The 22,844-nt window shown below is 39.9% G+C and overlaps 1 long non-coding RNA gene across 2 annotated transcripts in view; it reads left to right on the top strand.

The window, feature by feature from the left end:
- The first annotated feature begins 777 nt into the window (after positions 1-777).
- Positions 778-22,844, top strand: part of LOC106724094 — a 29,238-nt gene continuing 7,171 nt past the window's right edge. Inside the window, exons 1-4 of one of the 2 annotated variants that reach the window (XR_001359858.1) lie at positions 785-818; positions 4,782-4,877; positions 7,142-7,286; positions 9,300-9,566. This is a non-coding gene — a long non-coding RNA (uncharacterized LOC106724094). Of the gene's footprint in view, positions 819-4,781; positions 4,878-7,141; positions 7,287-9,299; positions 9,567-22,844 lie in introns of both variants that reach the window. The other variant, XR_001359859.1, reaches the window with a different exon arrangement.

The raw sequence follows: 22,844 nt of genomic DNA, 5'->3' as shown, positions 1-22,844 counted from the left end.
GAAGAATTTTGATATAAAGGGTGAATGTGTGGATGAGGGAAAAAATGTTTACTTTTTCTTTCTGCTTCAAATCTATTTTAACCAAATCTAGTTATTGGTATCCTTTTATAGATTTTTTTTTTACCTGATGCCTAATAAACTCTCAATTGTGGTTTTAACTTACTCTTCAGCTCGAGAATATCTGTTTCCATTTTACTTTTGATTATTGTGTCTGTCTCATTTACTCAGGTTTTCCTATAGTACCACTGGGAATCCACAGGCTTAATCTCCATTTTCTTCTGTCTATCATGTTTGTTATCTATCTCACATTTTCATGGTGGCTTACTCAATTATTGGAGAGTTCCATATTTTTCATTCCCCTATTCAGATGAGGGGGTGGGAGGCACACTATTATGCACAGTCCCAGCCAAATTCCTGGAATTATGTGGTCAGTGAAAAGTTGTAAGCCACAGACTACTCTGTTCTCATATATTTTCTTGTCTTGTCAGCTTCCTATGGCACCTTGACACTCAAAGACGCAATGGGCCACTCTCTTCTTATTGATTTTTTTTTACAGAGAGGGAGGGAGAGGGATAGAGAGTTAGAAACATCGATGAGAGATGTAAGCCACAGACTACTCTGTTCTCATATATTTTCTTGTCTTGTCAGCTTCCTATGGCACCTTGACACTCAAAGATGCAATGGGCCACTCTCTTCTTATTGATTTTTTTTTACAGAGAGGGAGGGAGAGGGATAGAGAGTTAGAAACGATAGAGAGTTAGAAACATCGATCAGCTGCCTCCTGCACACCCCCTACTGGGGATGTGACCACAACCAAGGTACATGCCCTTGACCGGAATTGAACCTGGGACCCTTGAGTCCGCAGGCTGATGCTCTATCTGCTAAGCCAAACCAGTTAGGGTGGGCCACTCTCTTCTTGAGATGTTCAGTGGAAGGGGATGAAAGAGGGTATTGTCAAACCTGGTTGTCTCAAAACACATGAATTTCTGTCTTTTTTTATATTTGGGGCAAGAACCATGTTCTTAAGGAATGCTGAAATGTTGGATTGGCCTATCTTTTTCCTGTGTGACTCATTTGTTTTGTTTTAGAAGTCAATGCTTATGTAACAAGTCAAAGCTGATATTTTACTTTATGACCCTGTTTGGTGATATAGTTCATAGAAATACCTGGATCTTTTCTTTTTTCCTCATAACATTTATTTCCATCTGTAATATTATCATTTGCTTATTTGCCTATTGTTTGTCTCTCTCTATTAGAACATAAGCTCCCTCTGAGCAAGGGATCTGATTGCTTTGTTCATTGCTGGATTCTTAGGGGCTGGCATGCAATGTATATGCTCAGTAGATATTTGTTAAAAGGAAGAAAGGACATAACTGTACATTGGTGAAGACAAAGATGATTATCAGGCTCTTTACTTCAAAGACTCTATGGTGCCAATACACAGGGTATCCCAAAAATGTGTACACACTTTGGTTACCATTATTAATTCCAACGGATTGAATCTGAAAAGAAAGAAACATCAATTGAGCTATCGGCTGTTAAAGTGTGTATACATTTTTGGGGGAACACACTGCATACAAGTGTCTATAAATGAAGATGAATGATTTAGGAAGGGGATGAATGGTTTATTTTGAATATATTGGGTTTAAGGTATCCAAAATACATCATGGAGATGTCAATTGGTTATTTAGACTGAAAATATGAAGCTAAAGGGGTAGTGTTATGAAAATGGAGAGACTGGGGATTCAATAACATCTATATAGTATGTAGTGTATAAAAAGCACTAAGCTGATTTTTTGTAGCATGGAATGACTAGGGGGCCAAAGACTCAACCCTTGTGCACACTAATGTGGAACTGAGAAAAATATTTTTATATAATTATGACCTCTGAGCTAAGAAAACTAAGTAAATGGACAAACATTGGACATTAAAGAGTGATTGAATAGAGACCTCTGGAGATAGGACTAGCCCATCAGCAAGGATTTACATAATAATAAATGGGGAAGTTGCTTCAGCTACCACTGTCTGGACAAACAGAGGTGGCGCCCAGCTCCAACCTTTGCTAGGGCTTCAAAGGTACCCAGCCTTTGGGGGGTTCTCTGTCTACGCTAATCAGCTAGTGAAGACAATAGGTGGTCTTCCACATTAAGGTATACAAAATACATCATGGAGATGTCAATTGGTTATTTAGACTGAAAATATGAAGCTAAAGGGGTAGTGTTATGAAAATGGAGAGACTGGGGATTCAATAACATCTATATAGTATGTAGTGTATAAAAAGCACTAAGCTGATTTTTTGTAGCATGGAATGACTAGGGGGCCAAAGACTCAACCCTTGTGCACACTAATGTGGAACTGAGAAAAATATTTTTATATAATTATGACCTCTGAGCTAAGAAAACTAAGTAAATGGACAAACATTGGACATTAAAGAGTGATTGAATAGAGACCTCTGGAGATAGGGATTTGTCTCCAGGAGCTACGTTTTCTTATTCCAAGGAAGGAGGGTGCAATATCTGGGACCATCTGTTTATAATGCAAAGTATCATAGAATATCAGGGAGAAAAGGTTTATCTCTGTTTTTCTGGAGGGGAGAGTGCTAGCTATATGGTAGTTTCTATTTAAGTTCCCAGATTCATACATTTAGAATTATTCTCCCACAGTGCTAAAGAAAAAGTCACGTTGGATGCAGGGTTACATCTGTCTCTCATTGTGTCACATTGAAGGGAGAACATGGGTCATGGAGAACTAACATATTTGTTGCTGTAAAGTAATAATACTATGACTTTGATCCAAAAATCTAATGTTTGATTTTAGGGAAAAATAAATAAACATGATATTAAAAAACATTGACTAATACTTATGTTCTAATAAGAGAAAAAAAGAAACTATGACTGAGAACTGGGAAAGGGTGCTATCTTAGAAGATAACCGAGTTTTCCAATGTTTAAAGAGCTCCCAGGTAGATGGATTTAATCTAGATTATAGAGGGCTGTATAAAGGTCAGTTGTCCTGGAAGGCAAGTTTTGGTGTCAACATTTTCAGCGAGGAACCCCACAAACCGTTAGAATAAGAGAAGTAATATGTTGCAATGAAAATAGTACTGAACCAGGAATAGAACAATGCTTAGAATTTTTTCGCCTTCCTCATAGCCATGTTGTTTGGTGCAAGCAAACAGGATCATCTTTGAATCTCTATTTTCTCATCCTTAGTCAGTCTACTTAACAGGACTTTCCTGAAGATCAGTAATTGTAAATTGTAAATTTTAAATGCCAAAAGAATCTTAGATACGTTCTCCTGAACTAAAGATGTAAAGCAGAGATTAGGTGGCCATCTCTCAAACCATCTTGGCTGTCTGACATTCTGATAACTGCAACCCCCGATGTCTGAGGGCAACCTCATGGGGACCACAGTAAGAACCGCCCTGAGTCTAGTCAGCCCACAGAACCATGAGATACAATAATAAATTGTTCTAAAATGTCATGTAGTGCTGCATAGCAATATGCTTCAATGCATTTCTGTGTGAACTGGGAATATACAAGAAACTAAAATACATGAGGATTCCCAAGGCTAATCACCCTGTGTTTTGCTAAAAGTATAATCTTTGCTGTTATCACACAGTTAAGTGTGACTTTAAAATTTTTATGTGCTGGAGTGCTCATTTGCTTCAAGCCTCCAACTCAGTTCTCTGTGGGACAACTGCACTGTGACTCCAGCTCCCCCAAAGGACATAATTCAACGTTTCTTTCCAAAGCCATTCATGTTACCAGGGAGTGCTGCAAATATATTGCAAAGGGAGAACATATGGGTTCCCTTATAGTATTTTCTTTGTTTAAGAAAATAAAATTACATAAAGAAAAAGAAATGATTTTCCCATCCTTTGGGAGGTCCCATAAGCACCTGAGAATTGTTTGAGAATATGATCTTGTTTTTGAGAAAATTGTATATTTTGGGCATACTTTTCCTGACAATTGAACACTAATGTTCTTTCACCGTAGGTCACAGTCATTTATCAGCAAGGAGGCAATATGTGATAATAATAGAGATATACTTTAATTTTTCAGAATTCTTTTATATATATTAATAAAATTACAGAGTTTTAATGTGGGGAATCATGTTGGACAATAAATGCAGTCCCTTTGTTTTTCCAATAAGAACAATGGAGGCGAGAGGGTGAAGTGGTTTGCTCATGGACATTTAGCTAGTTGGTGGCAGAACCAGATTCTTCAGTCTTTGTCCACTATCCATCGTAGCGCTTCTGTTTTGGGAGACCTTTCCCTGGTAAATATAGCAACGCTTCTTTGTCTAGTTTTATAATTAAGGCAGAGTATCATTATGGTTGAGTGATTTAATTAAGGTCAAAAAGGCAATTTAAAACATAACCCTAAGCACTCTTAAGATCCCTTATCAACCCAGCCATTCCACTCCTTGGCATATACTCATTATTTTTTAAAATATATTTTTATTTATTTCAGAGAGGAAGGGAGAGGGAAAGAGAGATAGAAACATCAATGATGAGAGAGAATCATTGACTGGCTGCCTCTGGAATGCCCCCCATTGGGGATTGAGCCAGCAACCCAGGCATATGCCCTTGACCGGAATCAAACCCAGGACCCTTCAGTCCACAGGCCGATGCTCTCTCTATCCACTGAGCCAAACCAGTTAGGGCCCATAATTTGTTTTAATAGTGTGGTTGTGTGGGTTAGCTAAACAATGTAAGTGACATATATCACCTGAAATAGAGTAGATGATTAAAGACTAGTTTCCTTCCTTTCTATGTAGGTTATACAATCACATTTCATGGAGCAGAGTGGAAAGTTAATTGACTATGTTTTTCTGTCAAGAAGATACATGTTAAGGCTGTTGTAGGGTTGAAGGGTGAGGCTCTCTGGCTTTTCTAAGTCAAGTGCAGTTATTGGTCAGTCACACTCCGGAGGCAATTAACACATTCTCCGGACAAAGTTCACTTTCAAAAGACTTCTCTAACTCTGCCATTCTGATTGCTATTCTAGACACCTTGGTTGTTATGCAGATTTTTTTTTGTGTGTGTGTTGTGTGTGTGTGTGTGTGTGTGTATGTGTGTGTGTGGTGACTGCATCTTCTCTGCATAGGACTGGAAGATCATCCAGGGAATTCTTTTGGGGTCCCAGATACTTCCTACAAGAGGAAGCTGGTCCCCAGGAGCCTGGTAGTTTGGTACCTTTATATAGGGCGCCCCCCAAAAAAACTGTATACACATACTTTGAATAATTATAAAGATAGTAGTGTTTATTAAAATACATTTCATTTTCAAAATTGAGCTATCAGCTGTTAAAATGTGTATACGTTTTTTGGGACTCCCTTTAGATGAAGCAGAAGTGGCTTCCCCTTAAGTACTATTGGACCATTCATATGTAATAGATAACTGGGACTTTATTCAGTCCATGATGTGAGATGATAAGCAGAGTGAGGGCTTTGCAATTTTACATATTTGCATGCACCTGCTAGCTCTAAGTTTTATTAGCTTTATGACCACTACAGTCATTTGTCTCTCTTAGTCTCAGAGTTTTCTTTGATGAAAAAATAAGATAAAGGAAAAAAGGGAGGTAAAGAGAGGACAAGAGGAAGGGAAGAAAAGAGGAAGGGAGGGAGAAAAGAAGGAAATTAATATCTTTTTCACCAAACTGTTGTGAGAATAAATCAAAATGAGATAATTTGGGAGATAGAGTAGACACTTAATAAATATTTTTGCTCCCCCCCTTTTCTTAAAACTGATTTTGGAGTTTAAAAGCCTTTATTAAATAATGAATCTAGACATGATGGGTGGAGAATACAAAGTGGGAAGCCCAAAAAAACTGTATACACATACTTTGAATAATTATAAAGATAGTAGTGTTTATTAAAATACATTTCATTTTCAAAATTGAGCTATCAGCTGTTAAAATGTGTATACGTTTTTTGGGACTCCCTTTAGATGAAGCAGAAGTGGCTTCCCCTTAAGTACTATTGGACCATTCATATGTAATAGATAACTGGGACTTTATTCAGTCCATGATGTGAGATGATAAGCAGAGTGTGGGCTTTGCAATTTTACATATTTGCATGCACCTGCTAGCTCTAAGTTTTATTAGCTTTATGACCACTACAGTCATTTGTTTCTCTTAGTCTCAGAGTTCTCTGTGATGAAAAAAGAAGATAAAGGAAAAAAAGGGAGGTAGAGAGAGGAGAGGAGGAAGGGAAGAAAAGAGGAAGGGAGGAAGGAAAGAAGGAAATTAATATCTTTTTCACCAAACTGTCGTGAGAATAAATCAAAATGTGATAATTTGGGAGATAATTAGAGAAGACACTTAATAAATATTATTGCTGCCCCCCTTTTCTTAAAACTGATTTTGGAGTTTAAAAGCCTTTATTAAATAATGAATCTAGACATGATGGGTGGAGAATACACAAGTGGGAAGGGTATAGTCCCTGTCCTTAAGGACCATTAGATAACACAAAAACTTGTTTAACATAAATTAGATTGCAGAGCCCTGGTAGGGAACCGTGCCTAAAAGCTAATACAATTTCTTACAAATATCACTGAGAAGCTTCCAGCAAGTCCTCTTGCTCCTATGTCATCTTGTTACAATGACATTTCAGCCAATATATTTTTGGCTCGATGAATGCCTGGCTTTGTCCTCAGGCAGTCTATACTGTTTCACTAGAGAACTTGTCATAGTTAGAGAAACTCCAAGATGGGGACTATATTACTGCCATTGTATTGATGAGAGAAATTAAGGTCCAGTGAGGTAAAGTAACAAGTCCAAGGTCATATAAGAAGGAAGGTAGCACCTGGGTCTACCTGGTTCTATCCAAATCTGGAGACTTGATTCATTGTCGCCATGTGCTGTTGCCTCTCCGGGTCTTGAAGAAAGTCAGGAGAGCAGGTTGAATAGCAGAGAGCATGGCTTCCAGAAATGACACAATAGAAGTGTTAGCAGGTTCTGAAGGGAAAGACATTCAACAACTTGGCCCATCTTGAGTAGAGACTTGGGATAGCTATTGGCAGCTGCTGGAACAATTTGGGAATGCCACTGCTCCAGGTTGAGAAGAACAAAGCACACATTAGGCTGGATGCTTGATTCTGAAGTAATTAACTTCCTTGTGTTTTGTCGGTTGGGCAGGAGAAAGAAATGACTGAGCCACGACTTTCCTTCTTCCTCTTATTAAAAGCTCTGCAGTCAAAGCAGTCAGTTAATATTCTCATGCACAGGCACATGGAAACCAACCCTTCCCATCTGCTTATACAAAGAGCCATCGTGATGTGAGGTAAGGACAATGTAACAGACTTTATCTTTTAAGTGTTGAAGGGAATGGCTCGGTTTCTGTGAAACCATCCATTACCTTTAGAGTGATTTTCAGCATAATGCAGAGGATGCATGATTTTTACTGCCTTTTAAACATTTGCAAGATGGATGCTGTTTTAAAAATATTGAGATAAAGCTGCGCCTAGGGGAGGATGCTATGCGGGGGTCTGTGTGGTGAGTGTTAGAGGCATATGGGATTCTTTTCTTAAGTGAAGGCTGGCCGAGGCAAAGTCACCACTGGGTAAAGTTTGTCTTTCTCTCCTTTCTGTGACTCCCTCTCCCCTACCTCCGGAAATCCGATTCCTTCACAAAACTGCTCAGAGCAGCTTCCTCCCCTGGGTTTCATCCAACATTAAACACTGCCCTCTGACTCCAATTCCCAGAGCCAGAAGTTCAATTTTGTGAAAACAAAAGTGCTAAAAAAGTCTATTTCTTTCATCTCAAGGGGAGTAAGCATCTGCCCAGCCTTGCCACTTAACGCAGGGCCCAGGGTCAATGGCATAAGACCACCTGGGAATTTGTTTAAAATGGAGAAGTTTACGTTCTACCTGAGACCAATCAAATCACACTCTGCATGTTAACACGTTTCTCAGTTGATAAAAGTTGGGAAGCTCTGCTCTAGAGACTCAAAGTCCTTCCATGGGAAACAAAATCCGGAGCAGAACTTCCTATGCATCATGTCTTCCCCAATTCCATGTGGTCTTAACCTGTGCTGGAGTCTGAGGTCAGTTTGCTCAGTTTGGGAATCTCAGGGTTAAATTAAATTAAGCAGGTCATTAGAATGATGAAAATACTAACATACCCTAATTGCAACCAGCTGCCATGTTTGAGTACTTATATTCAGGTACACTTGAAAATTTTCTGATTTATTTTTTACCATAATTCTATGAGGAAAGTACAAAACATGTCTCTATTTCATGTGGGGAGAAACTTAGCTTCAAGAAAATAAATATGCAGCCCAAGGCCACAGAACTTGTGAAGTAGAGATTAAATTGAAACCCAGGCGACCCAACCCCAGAACCTAAATGACTGTTCTGACCCTGCTGAAAGGTCTACAAGCCTCTAGAATTCTGATCTGCTTTGTGAATCTGTAAACCACATCTATAGTTAAGGTTCCCAAAATGGATTTGGCCACAGAGCCCTTTGAAAGAATGGAAGAATTCTCTAGAAGAGACGCCACAGAACATCTGGGAGCTGTCTCCCGTTGTCCCCCGTGCGCTGGCAACCCTCCTCCTCTTGGCTTAGTGTCCCTATAGCCAGCCTCTGTGGATGGCATTCACAGGACACTCTTGCCCTCCAGCTTATGGTTAGATTCGGCCAATGGGCGTTTGATGGTCAGAGTCCAGATGGATGGAGAGGTCAGGTTCCTCATTCACTGGGCTCTCTACCTGCTTGACTGCAATGCATCTCTCTACCAAGGGACACAACTTCAGGTCGGTCATTCTTTCTTACAGCTTCAGGTTCAGGGGCAGGAATGGACCCTTCCTCTAGGGCAGCGGTTCTCAATCTTCCTAATGCCGTGACCCTTTAATACAGTTCCTCACGTTGTGGTGACCCCCAATTTCATTGTTACAAATTGAACATAATTAAAGCATAGTGATTAATCACAAAACAATATTTAATTATATATGTGTTTTCCAATGGTCTTAGGCGACCCCTGTGAAAGGGTCGTTTGATCCCCAAAGGGGTCGCGACCCACAGGTTGAGAACCACTGCTCTAGGGTGATTCACTGCCCCTTGTTGGTTTCCCTTCATTTTTCCCACAAGTCTGCAAGTAGGCCTTTATTCAGCTGACCAGCTTCACCACTTGATTATGCCATTTGTTTCCTGCCTGGATCTTAACCGACATATCAACAAAAATATAATGAGGTATATTTCAATGAAGATGTTTTTTAAAAAATTATTTACCAGTACTTCTTATACTAGTACTCCTTAACTTCTTCCTCATATCTTTCCTCATTTCCTGAATCTTCAGATAAGACCAGTGTTCAAGAAAAAGGTACCTCGTTTCTCCATGGGCTTTCTTCAGGCATTTCCAAGGGTATTGTGAGTATTCCAGGTGGAGGATTCTGGGAAACTAATATGGACGGATGTCGGATGCTCACACCTGAGGGAAATGGATACAGCAAAAACCACAGCCTGAAGCACTCCTTTCTTCTCATCAGAAACACAGAGGAGCATGATGTGGCCACTCTCTCAGAGGAAAACTGCTGGGAGCCATAGCGTTAGGGTCTCCTAGGGGGTGAGTATTGGGTGGAGGCAATGGATCCTGAGGAAAGGGGAGGCTATGAAGAAGCCTGCTGCAGAGAAAGAAGAGGAAACAAATTCCTTTCCTAGAAAGTGCCTCTGGCCTCAAGCAGGAGTGACCAAGTGGATCCGTGGGGTCTAAGGTATATTTATGTTTGTGAGAGATGTCAACCTTAGAGCATGTCTGAGTCCAGGCAGTGGCTGTCAGAACTGAATACCCCTTCTGGGGACAAGAGACATCTGGACCAGGTCAGATATGCTGAGGCACTGGGGTATGAAAAGAGTAAAGAGAACTGACAAAAAAATAAGAGGCATTTTGAAGAAACGGAGGGTGAGTTAATGAGAGAAGGGCTGTGGGAATAGCTTTCTCCCATATACCATCAACATAGAGAGAAGGGCTTTGAGGGCATGCTGCTGAAATGCTGCCTGAGCTCAGGGATGCACTGCATCCCCTGGAAAATGACAAGTGGACTCTTTGCCTCATTCAGAAGGATGACTGCCAGGACAGCAGCTTTGATCTGGATCCAAAGAAAATGAGAAAAATGGGAGCCAGAGTTTCTTAAGTAGATACTGCATCAAACGCTGGAACATAGTAGCCTCATTTTAATCTCCTTACAGCATCTATTTCCCCCCCTTTTATTTCATACACAAGAAAACCGAGGATCAAAATTTACTAGCATGGGGTCACAAGACCAGGATCAGAGCCCAGCTCACACTCTGTGCTCCGAATCTGAGCCAGGGATACTTGGCATCCTCCTCCTGGTCCAGGGAGGGTCACTTTCCCACCTCATCATGGATGAAGGGATCAGTGGAAAGCAGTCAGCATAACCTTGGAGTGGCAATAATTCCGGCAATTAAGAAAAGCTGATTCAGGTACCCAGTGCCTGAAGGAAGAGGTCTGTGAAGTAGAAAGAGGAAAACTGAGAAACTCCCTGAAAGAGACCGTTTTAAGCTTGCCATTTGCAGCCAATGAAGTTAATAAGGTGAAACTCCATATTTTAAACTCCCATTAACCGTATGTGTCACACAGTTAGACCCCACAACTCCCTTCCACTCCAGCAAATCTCGGTTGAGCGTCAGAATCTATTTGAAGTGCTGGACCACACAATGATTACATCGAGAGAGTTGATCTCAAATTGACGGTGCATGAGAATCACTGGGGAGTGACAGTTAAAACACAGACTCCTAGGCCTCAACTCTAGATGTTCTGATTCGATAGGTCTTGAGTACAACCCAGGAATCTGCAGTATAGCAACCACCTATGTGACTCTGATGGAGGTTGATCACCTGCTTGAAGCATTGACTTTGAGGCACTTGGGGTCTGAAATCTGACCTAGGAAAAGAGAAATCTATAGGAAATGAGGACACATGGCAGACATGTAAATAAAGCTAGTTCTGAAAGTCCGATTAGTATAACTCTATTTTTTCACCCATTATTTTCACTCTATGGTTTCTACTTTTTGCTCCTTTATCAAGTCACTCTTAATGCCATTTAATAGACTCAATCACTTGGGTTCTTGAAAATATTCTTTTTTTACCCACTACATCAGGGTGGGGAATGTCCAAGTCGAGGCCAGATAAGGCCTGAGAAATCATTTGGTCTGGCCCTGCCAAGGCATTAAGGGTGAGTTAATTAAATGTTTGACCAAATACAGCAGGCTAATTTTTAAGTTGATAACTTTGCATGGCCCATGAATGATGTTATAAATACCCAAATGACCATTGGCAGACAAAAGGTTCCCACCCCTGTACTACATTATCCAATCTGATATACCCTAAAAGGTGACTTTCCCAAACCCATTATATAATGCCACTCTTTTTTTTTTTTTTTAAAAAAAACACCAACCTTCAAGTTTTGTTAATGATTTTTTTATTTTAATGATTAAGAGTTAAAGGCCAGTCTCCTTGACATGGAATTTAAAGTTGTCTGTAATCTAGCCTCTCATTTTCTAGAATAATTCTTCTGCACCTTTTATAGAATAAGATTTTTTTTTTTTACCAACTATACTCTGAGCAGCTATTCTTCCATGTCCCTGCTAATATAGGGAAGGAAACTCCTAATGTCTTCCCACATTTCTACCTTGAGGGATGGAGGAGAAGGTGTGAGGATTACGTGTGCTGGTAAAACGTTAACAATCAGCTCTCTTTGGGGGGGAAAATAGGTCTGATTTTTAGCATTTACCAATTTTCATGCTGTCAATAATCCCAATATGGCTGATTTCAAGCGGACAATATTGTGGCACTGGAAGTGGGGTTCGGGAGCACTCTGAACAGTGGGGCCCTCTGAGCCTCGCTAAGCTAACTCCCTCACACCACTGGGAATGGTGTGTGAGAGTTGGCTTCTTACTTCACACATCACAGTGTTGTCTGGCTGTAGGGGAAGCTCTGTTGGTCTTTTCTAGAATAATTCTTAGAAACACACACCATTGGGCGGAGGGGTGACTAGCCTACATGCCAAATCCATTCCTCCCTAGGGCCCCCTGGTTTCAGGCCTGATGGCCTTTGTCCTGTGCAATGCTCAGTGTTCTGCTAGCAGCTGCTAAAATCTTATTGGTGAATTATAACTTCTTCACTCTCAGTACTTTCAAGGCTCAGTGACCCTTCCCCATCAGCTGAGTTGCCTCAACTCAGCTAATGCTGGGACCATAGTCTCTGTGCTCAGCCACGTGGTCCACTTGCCTCTTGGCTTATGCTGGTCACTCACATGGATTCCCCAAAGCAGGCCTGCAGATCCAGACTCAGCCAGCTTCCGAGTCCACCCTGGGTGCAAGCAGGGACTTCCTAATCCCTAACCCAGGCAGCGGAGGAGCCTTAAGGGCAATGACTATGACCTCTCTTCCTTTATTTCTTTTCCTCCACAGCCAAAGCAGGCCTGCAGATCCAGACTCAGCCAGCTTCCAAGTCCACCCTGGGTGCAAGCAGGGACTTCCTTATCCCTAACCCAGGCAGCGGAGGAGCCTTGGGGGCAGTGACTGTGACCTCTCTTCCTTTAGTTTTTCCTCCACACAGGAGGGTCATGCTAGTCACAGAGATTGTCTAAGAGAACTAGAAAGCTCTGCAGTCCTCACCTGATAAACTGAGGAGGGCATGCCAGTGCTCTGGGCTCCCTAACCTGTTTGCTTGTTTCTAAAACCACCAACTTTCTTCTTTCTGAGGTTTCAACTTAGAGTGGGTAGCAGGATATATATTTCCTTCTCTACCCTTCTCTTTTCTGTCTCCCTGGACTTCCATTTTTCTTGCTGAAGGACACCTATTTCCATTTCCTTTGAACATACCACTTTTCTCATATTGTGAGTTCTCCCTAAAAATGCAGAATATGCCCCATCAGCATGGCTCAAAGGTTGAGCGTCCACCTATGAACCAGGAGGTTACGGTTCGATCCCCGGTCAGGGCACATGCCCTGGTTGTGGGGGGCATACAGGAGGCAACCAATCAATGACTCTTTCTCATCATTGATGTTTCTATCTCTCTCTCCCTTGCCCTTCCTCTCTGAAATCAATAATAAAATTTTAAAAAATGCAGAATAGGAAGAATGTACAGTGGTTGGCAAAAGTAGGTTTGCAGTTGTGAGTACATAAAACAGCTTATTCTTGTATTATTATTTATTAATTATTGTATTATTAGTTGTATTACAATTGTCAACCACTTTTGCCCACCCCTACATGAACAAATAAATACACTATTTATTTTCTCCATGGGTGCAAAGAGAAATGAATAGCAAACAAAATTACAAAATTTGTAATGACAGTCAGTTAGGACTCAATAAAAAAATGGATTATGTCAGACTGGCATATATTTTTGAATGTGTTTTATTTGACCAATTAATAATTGCACTACATTTGATGTTTTTCTGGCCTTCGGAGTGTCTGCTAGACACCTATCCACTTTGCACACCAGAATATGACATTTCACAGGATGCCATTATCTCCAGACAGGAGGGCTGTCTCTGCTGTGACAAGTGGCAGGAAAAATTCTGGCTATCTTGCTTTCCAACCCTGTGATTGAGCCAAGAGTATAAGTTCTTGAGAGTCAAGGGTTTAAAACTGAACCACAGATGAGTCAGCAATGACTCTGATGGCAATTCTCCCAGAGAGAAAACATTGAACAAAGGGGAATGGCTTGTTCCTTCAGGGTCTTAAATATTTAGGGGGGTAATCTTCTCACTGGGTATCTCTAAATTATTTAAACTCAATCGGCCTGCCCTGTGGTCTGTTCTCTGCCCAGGATTTGAAAGCCTGACTATTTCCTTCTCACAAGCCTGTAGGTTTACAGCTTAATCAAAATGACAATCACCTGAGGCGTTGTGTCTATTCTAAAGCACATCCATTACAGGGTCACCAAGGCGGGGAAGTGGGAGGGGATGAGGAAGAAGTTCAGGCTGCTGGTGTAACTGGAAAGCAGATTCTCCTCTGCCTCTACACCTCCCTCTAAGGTGAGGCATGAACTTGCCCTCAAAGCCATTCGCTCTTTTGGAGGCCAATTCTGAGGCCTGTTTCCGGGGTCACTATGTGAACATGCTGGTTTCACAACCACATGGTATGTACCTGAGGACCAGAGATTCCAACTGCCTTTGTCCTTATGCCTCCAGATCATTTCTGTCCCGACACTCAGGACTTCTTTTATTTTGATAAGAGAAAAAATAGAGGGGGTTGAGACATTGGGACCTGACTTTGAACAATTAGGGGCTGACGTTTGATCGAGGGATTCTATTATTCAATGTGGAAGCTCCAAAAGTGGAATTGAAGCCAGTGGGTGAAATTTGCACTGACGTTGCCTTCACTTTTGTCTAATCAGTCTGCTAGGTCACACCTGCGTAGCTAGGTATACTCAAAGAGCTATGAGCAGTAAATAAAATGTTTAATAGCATTAAGCTTTCACTACAGAACTGATTATTGGACAAGTGGAGCTCTTCCAGTATCACTGGAATAAGCATTTCTGGAGGCCCCTGGGAGAGAATGAGATATGGTAGAGAGCTTTATTTCTGTGGAATTACACCTCCGGGTTTCCAAAGCCCCATTTCCCTTAGTCCAGTCATGGAAGTGTAGCCAGTGTCTGGAGATTCCCTTCTATGTTGGAGTGGGGTCCAGTTCAGCATCAGGCTAGTTAGAGTCCACTATTCCACTGTGTGTGGGGTCTACATGGCTGTGGTCCACACTGGAGAGTGCTTATGGGCCAGAGCCAAACGTGCCAAGAGGAACCAAGAGCACAAGAGCACCGAGAGAGTGAATTTCTTTGTTTAGTATCCCAAACCTTGTCAGGCTTGCAGTGGCCACACCCATTCTGGCCAATGACCTTTGTTCCCAGGTGTGACTGACAGACAAGCACCTTCACTAGTCACCCCAGCTTTACTGGGCATGTGTTTATCTTCTCTTTGTCCAATCACCTTCCCCCAATGTTTTGCAGGGGGAATAGGCCTATAATGTCTGGCTTTCCATTTGCTCCTTTCCTATACTCAATAATTAGCTGATTACAATGATATCAGTAGAAAAATGGAAACTCCAGTCCCTCAAAATTTCTCATTAGAGTTCTCATGCTGGCATATATACTCATCTTAGATGGACCACAGTACCCCGTTTCAGGTGCACCTGTTCCACTCCATGGTATTTCTTCTTGCTGTACTGATGCCGCAGAAGTAAATTGATGCTACTTTTTTCCCTATTTCATGAGGTTATTAGTCACTTGATCTCTAGTCAGAGTAGTTAGTGAAACCAATTCTCTTGCCTTAGGTGGTCATGGCCGCTTTAGTACTGTAACAATTACGTTCGCCATTATTCCAAAACTGTGTGCTGCCCCTTCCCTATGGTGATTTGAACACGGTATTTGCACATAAACTTTTTGCTGAACAAATTAGGTGAAGTGAAGTGAGGAGAAAACTGGCAGAAGGGAAGTTTTTTCTTGAGTCCTTAAAACAGGGAGCAATTTGTCCCTTAAATGAGATCATTGTCTGCAAGGCCCCCCTGGCTAAGCTCATTAAAAAATAAAACCATAAGCGCATCATAAACCAGGTAAGAGGTCTCAGTGTGGTCCTTGAAACAGTGCAGAGTAGAGAGAATCACAAAAGAAGGTTGGGGACCAAGATGAGAAATTACATCCACCTTGCTCTGTGGATATCTTTCTCCAAATTACAATGAAAAAATGCTTAAAAGGAGAACATAGATAGAAATGTTGTTTTCTTTCAGGAGTATCCTTATTTATTAACCTTGGAAATAAGAATTGCCCTCTCTGTAAAGACTGGTAGAAATGGAATGGAATGATAAAATATAAAGGAGTCATGATTATATTTTATTAAGGAAAATGCACTGAATTATTCTCTGTTGTGAGAAAAGGAACAGGAAAGTGAGCGCAGAATAGATAGTTATAGAAAGTAGTTTAGGGGACAATGTTGGGACATGTGGATACATGCAGTGGAGTGGGCGTTTTGAATATGAAAACATTAAAGCCAAATAAAGTCATGTGTTTCCTGTGTGATGAACAGCTTCTGCTATCATATCAGGGGGCAGGGGTTAGGCATTGGTATTGACTGTATGAGATTCTTAAATCCGTGGCTTCTTTAAAATAATTTACTGTAGAGTGATACACATTATTGGGTGTGTTTGTTCTAAGCTGTGTGGGGGCTACCTGAAAAATTGGCACACATAACTCATTTCTGTTTTGCTTAACTTGGAACTCACTCAGGGCAGAAAAGCAGTGGGCATCACCCCAAAACATTATAAGGCAAATGGACAGCCAGCAGCCACCTGGGACAATATATTATGGTAGAGACAATAGGCAGCCTTAAACCTGGGAGTCAGCTATGGGGAAAGGCTTTCTTTGGGAAATTGGAGCATTTAAATGTTCTCATGTATACTTGAGAATTCATATAGACACACACACATGCCCAGGGCTGGATGCATGTTTAGAAAATATCTGAGAAAACCCTAAGCTTTGGTGTTTGGCTGATCACAAGGCTCCATGCAAGCAGAAAATTAAGGCTAAGTAAGGCAGAGTTGTGAATGGCCCATCTGAGTGGGATTGAAAGAATGCCTCAGGACAGAGACTATCTGCAAAGCCTGGGAAAGGTGTTTTTAAGCTCCCAGTATTCAAGGAAACCTCTTTCAAAACAGTAGCTGGACACAAGCTAAAAAAAAACAATAAAAAACCCCACAGCGCTTTTTGTGACCATATAAGAAAAGGAATATAGCCTTTGCAAAAGTAGATTAGAAATGTCACTAATCAAATGTATGACTGCGCCCTGGCTGGTGTGGTTCAGTTGGTTCAGCATAGTCCCAAGCACCCAAAGGTCGCCAGTTTGAATCTGTGTCAGGACACGTGCCCAGACTGCAGGCTTGCTCCCCAGTAGGGGGCATATAGGAGACAGCCAATTGATGTTTCTCTTTCTCCCTCTCTCTTCCTCCTTCTCTAAAATCAGTAAAGACATGTTTTAAAAAGTGGATGACTGGGGACTTAAAAAACCCACAGATAACTTAATTAATGGTGAAAGATTAAAAGTTTTTCATCTAGAGATCAGGAACTAGACAAAGATGAGCACTTTAAACACTGCTATTCAACAGTGTACTGGAAATTCTAGCCTCCAAAAAACCAAACCGATTTTTGAGGTGCAAGTTTAGATGTTGAGAGGGACTTGTTGGGTGCTACATCTATTACATTTCTTGGCTTAGGTGTTTTTTACACAGGTACGTTTATTGTGAGTAATTAAGGAAGTTATGCCATTGTGATTTGTGCATTTTTATATCTAATGTTTTAATTAAAAATTAAAACATATACCATTGAATAAAAAATTAAAGTGACCATTGTGACTGCAGTTTAGTTTTAATATAATTGCGTCGCTATTTTTGCATTAAAGTAAAAAATTATTTTTAAATAGAACATAAGAAAAAATACATAAAAGCATACAGTGAGCTTCAAGTAAATGCACAAGAAATGCTTTTTACAGCAGCTACCTTCCAATGGACAACCCTGAGACATGGCATTTCTCATTTCGGCAATAAACATTTCACTGGAGCTGATGATATAGACTAGAGGAAACTTGTGATCTAATTTTACATGATTAGCTTGGTTGTTTCTTGATTGTTTCTTCCTCTATAACTTTGTGAACATTAAAGTGGGGAAATGACTCTTTCCCAAAAGATTGGCTTATAAATCATTACCCACTCATTTGTCTATGTTGATTTTTTCCCTTTGACAGGAGTCTGGATATCTGGAGAAGAAATCTTTGTACAGTAATGTGCTTTGACTAATGCTAACTTTATTAAACTTTGTGCTTTTGGCATGCCCTTGACATTTTGGAAAGCATTTCTATTTTCTGTCAATAATATGATAAATCCAGATCCATTTTGGTATTTTCTTGGTCAAATCATGGAATCAGGTGCTTTACAATGTTCCCATTGATTTTCCTAGTTCTACATATTATGTTGCTTAACACTACCTTTTTTGTTTTGTTTTGTTTTGTTAATCCTCACCAGATATTTTTTCAATTGATTTTTAGAGAGAGTGGAAGGAGGGGAGAGAGAGAGAGAGAGAGAAAGAGAAAGAGAGAGAGAGATTGACTGGTTGCCTCCCAGCCTCCCACATGCATCCCAATGGGGCTGGATATCGAACCCGGGCACCTGCCCTTGATCAGGAATTGAACCCGTGACTCTTTGGCCAGGGATTAACCCTACTCTTTTAGGGCAAGGCTTCATCAACCACTAAGCTTTCTTTTACCCCAATACTTTACTACAAGATGATCAAAGCCAGTGTGGAGGGAAATAGAAGACCCCTGGTCTTAATCTGCTCTTAACCAGTTGTGTCTTAGATCAGCCACTAGACTTGGCAGTGAGGTTAATACTCAAGATTTATTATTATTATTTAATTTATTTCATAGTGAAATAAATTACATACTGTGAAGTTGAGGCCATATACCAGTTGTAGAAGGCATGTTAACATTCTAGCCGGATTTTGTAGCTAGATACATTTTAGTGAGCATGGTTATTTGCAAAAGCACTGTGAATGCTGGTTTAAAAATTTCATTGTTACTGAACAACTGCTATGCCCCTTTCTCCTTTGTTCATTAATACTGGAACACATATTAATATAGGAGGATATTAGAAATTAATGACCCTCATAGTGCAAGTGAATAGATTTGAACTAATCCTATTTGCTATGAAATCTGTTCTTCTTCAGTGTGACCGATGTTTTTTAATTATCATACTAGCTGTCCCTAGTGTTACAGAGCGTGGCATCTTTGACTTTATTCTTTCCCCTTTCTTTATTATAATAGAGCAGTTGGAGCCAAAAAGTTCTGGGTTCAAAATCTAGATTTGCCACTTACTATCTGGGGCCTGGACATGTTATTTATCCTCTTGCTTTACTTTAGTTTCTTTATCTGCTAAATGTGGGATAATAATAGTCTTCATTTTGTGGAGTTGTTGATAGAATCAAATTATAAAATGAAGGCATCTGACAATCAGTAAATGCATAGTGAATACAACTAATTATTGCTGTTATTGCTAAGTACCACTGATTCTAGCTTTAAACTTTCTGTTATTGTTGCACATTGCTCTCTGTTCATACCAGTACTGTCTTGATTTAGGTCTGGTCTTCCTGCTGCCCTGGACTCTTAAAAATCTAATCCAGTCCACTCATTTTACCCACTTTTTCCCTTATATTAAGCTGTTTCCTTTAGAAACATTTAATACCTTCCAGTTATCCAGAAAATCAGGTTGAATTGTCCTAGGCTAGTTTTTTTAGGCTCTTAAGAATGGATGTTCCCTTTCAATTCTTTTTGGTCTTAATCTGCTCTTAACCAGTTGTGTCTTAAATCAGCCACTAGACTTGGCAGTGAGGTTAATACTCTTAAGGTTTATTATTATTATTTAATTTATTTCATAGTAGTTCTGGCTTTGAGACCTCCCCCCCATTAGTTAGAAGAGTGGCCTTGGGAAAATAAACAGACTTCCCTGTGCCTTATTTTATTTATCTGCACATTGACAGGTTCTCAAATTTTAGTGTGCGTAAGGATCCCTTAGAGAAAGTATGAAACATGTAGACTCTAGCCCTTATCCCAAAGATTATGATAATTTTTGATTTCTAAAAGTGAAATATAACATACAATAAGTCCACAGAGTACACAAATATTAGGTGTGCATCTTTGCATCTTGATTTTTTATGTATGTATACTGTTGTGTGAACACCATCCAGTCAAGAGAGAAAACATTTCCAGTACTCCAGAGGTTTTCCATGCCTTCGGTCTATTTTCCCCCAGAGACAACTACCATTACTCCTATCATGATTCCTCTTTAACAATATGCTCAGACGGTTGTTGGTGTTCCTTTTAGATACAGTTGATCTGGTTCTCAATTTTGAATAAACTCGTACTGTTGTCCTAGCAGTGATAGCGAACCTTTTGAGCTCGGCGTGTCAGCGTTTTGAAAAACCCTAACTTAACTCTGGTGCCGTGTCACATATAGAAATTTTTTTATATTTGCAACCATAGTAAAACAAAGATTTATATTTTTGATATTTATTTTATATATTTAAACGCCATTTAACAAAGAAAAATCAACCAAAAAAATGAGTTCGCGTGTCACCTCTGACACGTGTGTCATAGGTTCGCCATCACTGCCCTAGATTTAGGTATTTCTTAGAAACACATTACCTATCCTACCTGTCCCCAGCCCCATAAGAAATACCAAAGGACTTTCCTCTCCTTTGATTCTTCACTTTTGCAGACCTTCATAACCTTTCATATTCTTCAGCATTATAGTGCCCTCTTTCCAATCTAGGCTAGAAATATAGAATGACAAAGTTAGAGGTCAGGTATTCCATCCTCCGTCACTTGCAGCAATTCCTTCTACAGTATCCGTGGAAAATGATCTTTTACCTCTGCCTGAAAACTTCCAGTACCTGAGAAGTGATCACATCCCATTTTTGGATATTTTTCTTCACTAGAAAGTGCTGTTATATATTGAGATTGATAAAATATTCTTTGGTTCATTTGCTCATAGTTATGCTCTTTAGAATGATAAAGAATATCTGGCCCCTTTTCCTTTCAAACATCTATGATTCTTGCCACATATACCCTAAGATTTTTTTTCCTATTAGTTGGAAACATGTAGACTCTAGCCCTTATCCCAAAGATTCTGATAATTTTTAGTTTTTAAAAGTGAAATATAGTATAACATACAATAAGTGCACAAACTCCCAGCACTTCACTGGATCCTGTCATGCCTTTCAAAGACACAAGTCTGAAGGGTACTCTACAATTATGGGGAGAAATTACACTTTATGGTGTAACATAACTGTGGGAGCAATAATTTATGGGTTCAACCCTAGGGGACACAGAGAACAGCACAAATCTCTTTCGTCTCCTCAGGACCAGCTTCGTGACTTACAGCCTGTGCACTTTCCCTGAGCTCATGCCTCATTGGTCGCCATGCTCGGTATGGTGTTCTGCTGTTGTCATTCTAAAATTCTTAATATATTTTCAACTAAGGGCCCTGTGTTTCATTTGGTACCAGGTCTCAGAAGTGAAATAGCCAGTTCTGCCTTTCTGGTTGCCTTACATTTGCTAATGCTTACATATTTTGGTTTTTCGTTTTTACTCACACTTCCTATAACTGCCATATTTTATAGTTCTTTTTACTTACTTGATAAAGCTTTTCCTTAGAGCGATGAAGATAGGTTCAATATTGCAATCATGCTCGTGTTACAGATGAATTATCTAGGCCTTAAAGAAATTCAGTGAACTGTCAAGTTTTTATAGCTTATTAGCAACAAAGCAAGGCCAGAACTAGGTCTCCTGACTTCAGCATTCTTTGGATAAGGACATCCTGCTCTTCTCCTGAAACAGTGCTATCTTTCCAGATTCCCAGAGTTCAAGTTAAATACTCTAATTGTATTAACTTTCCAGCTTCCCATGATTCTCTTTTTTGTTCTCTTCCTTTCACAGTGCTTTGACTTGACACCAAGTATTGCTGACTCATGCTTAGTCTAGAATTCCCTCTATTTGCTCCTCAGGTCATTTACCCTTAATTGCCTAGTCCTTTCTTATCTAATAATTGAGCTTATTTTTTTACCCTAAGTGATTTACCCTGAGTTTGCATTTTTTAAAATAATCTCAGGTTAATTTTGAGAGAATTTCAATGTAATCTTATTTTTTCCTCCATCGATTCTGATTCTGATCTATAGCTAATCTCCAGATCATTAAGGATACTCTAGTAATTGGGAAGAAATCTGCATGGCTTTGTTTTTTATTTTTTAAGTGCTCATCTAACTTGTGACGGGAGGTTAAATGACTTAAAGCTACTGAGACATGCCTTATTTGATCAAAAAGAAACCCAAGGCAATTTTAGGAAAATGTAACCTCCTTTGCAACTATATTAGTCAGGTGATGGGAAATGGAGGGTATAATGTAACAAGGTTATAATGACTATCTTAATATAGCAAAGTTGATAGTAGTATGAAGGCTCAACATTGGCGTTATCTCTGCATACTCCACAGACCAACCTCAGTCTTGGGGGTTGTCTGGCCCCAGTAAAACTGTGCAGTTGAAGTCTTCATCCTCTGCTGATGACTCTGACTAAGGCTCTTTCTCTTGGGTAGCCCACGTTGACATGTACATTTCATATGCAGTGCCCACACCTGAGTTAGCTTAACATCGTTATTTTCTAATTCCTGGAGGTTAAAATAACAAGACTTGGTTGAAATGATTTAATTGTCCTATGTCTGCAATGTTGCCAGTTGAGATGTTCCCACTTTGGGCAGGTACCACCGATCTGGAGATAAATTTAGCTGGTAATTTGTATCCCAGTTAATGACACCACCATCTTGCCCACTGAAGTGTTGAAGAAACTGGGCATTCTCCTAGTTCCCACCCTTTTCTTTACTTGCACATCCAATCAAACAACTAAGCCCTGTGCTTCTGTCTCCAAATACATTTGAAATGATTTCTGCTCTCCATTCACAGCTACGCCTACACAATACATAATATGCCCACATGCTACACACTACAGCTACACACTACAACTCAACATAGCACTGCTTCTCACCTGGTCTCTGCAGTAAACTCTTAAACTGATCTCCTTTGGCCTGTTTATAAGCCTCTCTATATATAGCAGTTGAGACTATACTTTCAATAATGCAAAGCAGATTATGTCATTCCTTTTATTGTAGCTCTACCCTAGTTCTGTATTATTTTTTGTGAGGATCAGCGTGAGATTTTTAATTTTTTTAATGAAAAATTTGTTTTATTTTTATTTATTTATTTATTTATTTATTTATTTATTTATTTAAA

Source organism: Myotis brandtii, unplaced genomic scaffold (genome assembly GCF_000412655.1).
Source record: "Myotis brandtii unplaced genomic scaffold, ASM41265v1 scaffold714, whole genome shotgun sequence".
In the NCBI taxonomy this organism is placed as follows: domain Eukaryota; kingdom Metazoa; phylum Chordata; class Mammalia; order Chiroptera; family Vespertilionidae; genus Myotis; species Myotis brandtii.
The sequence above is the reverse complement of the archived record's forward strand: the minus strand, read 5'-3'. Positions and strand labels throughout refer to the sequence as shown.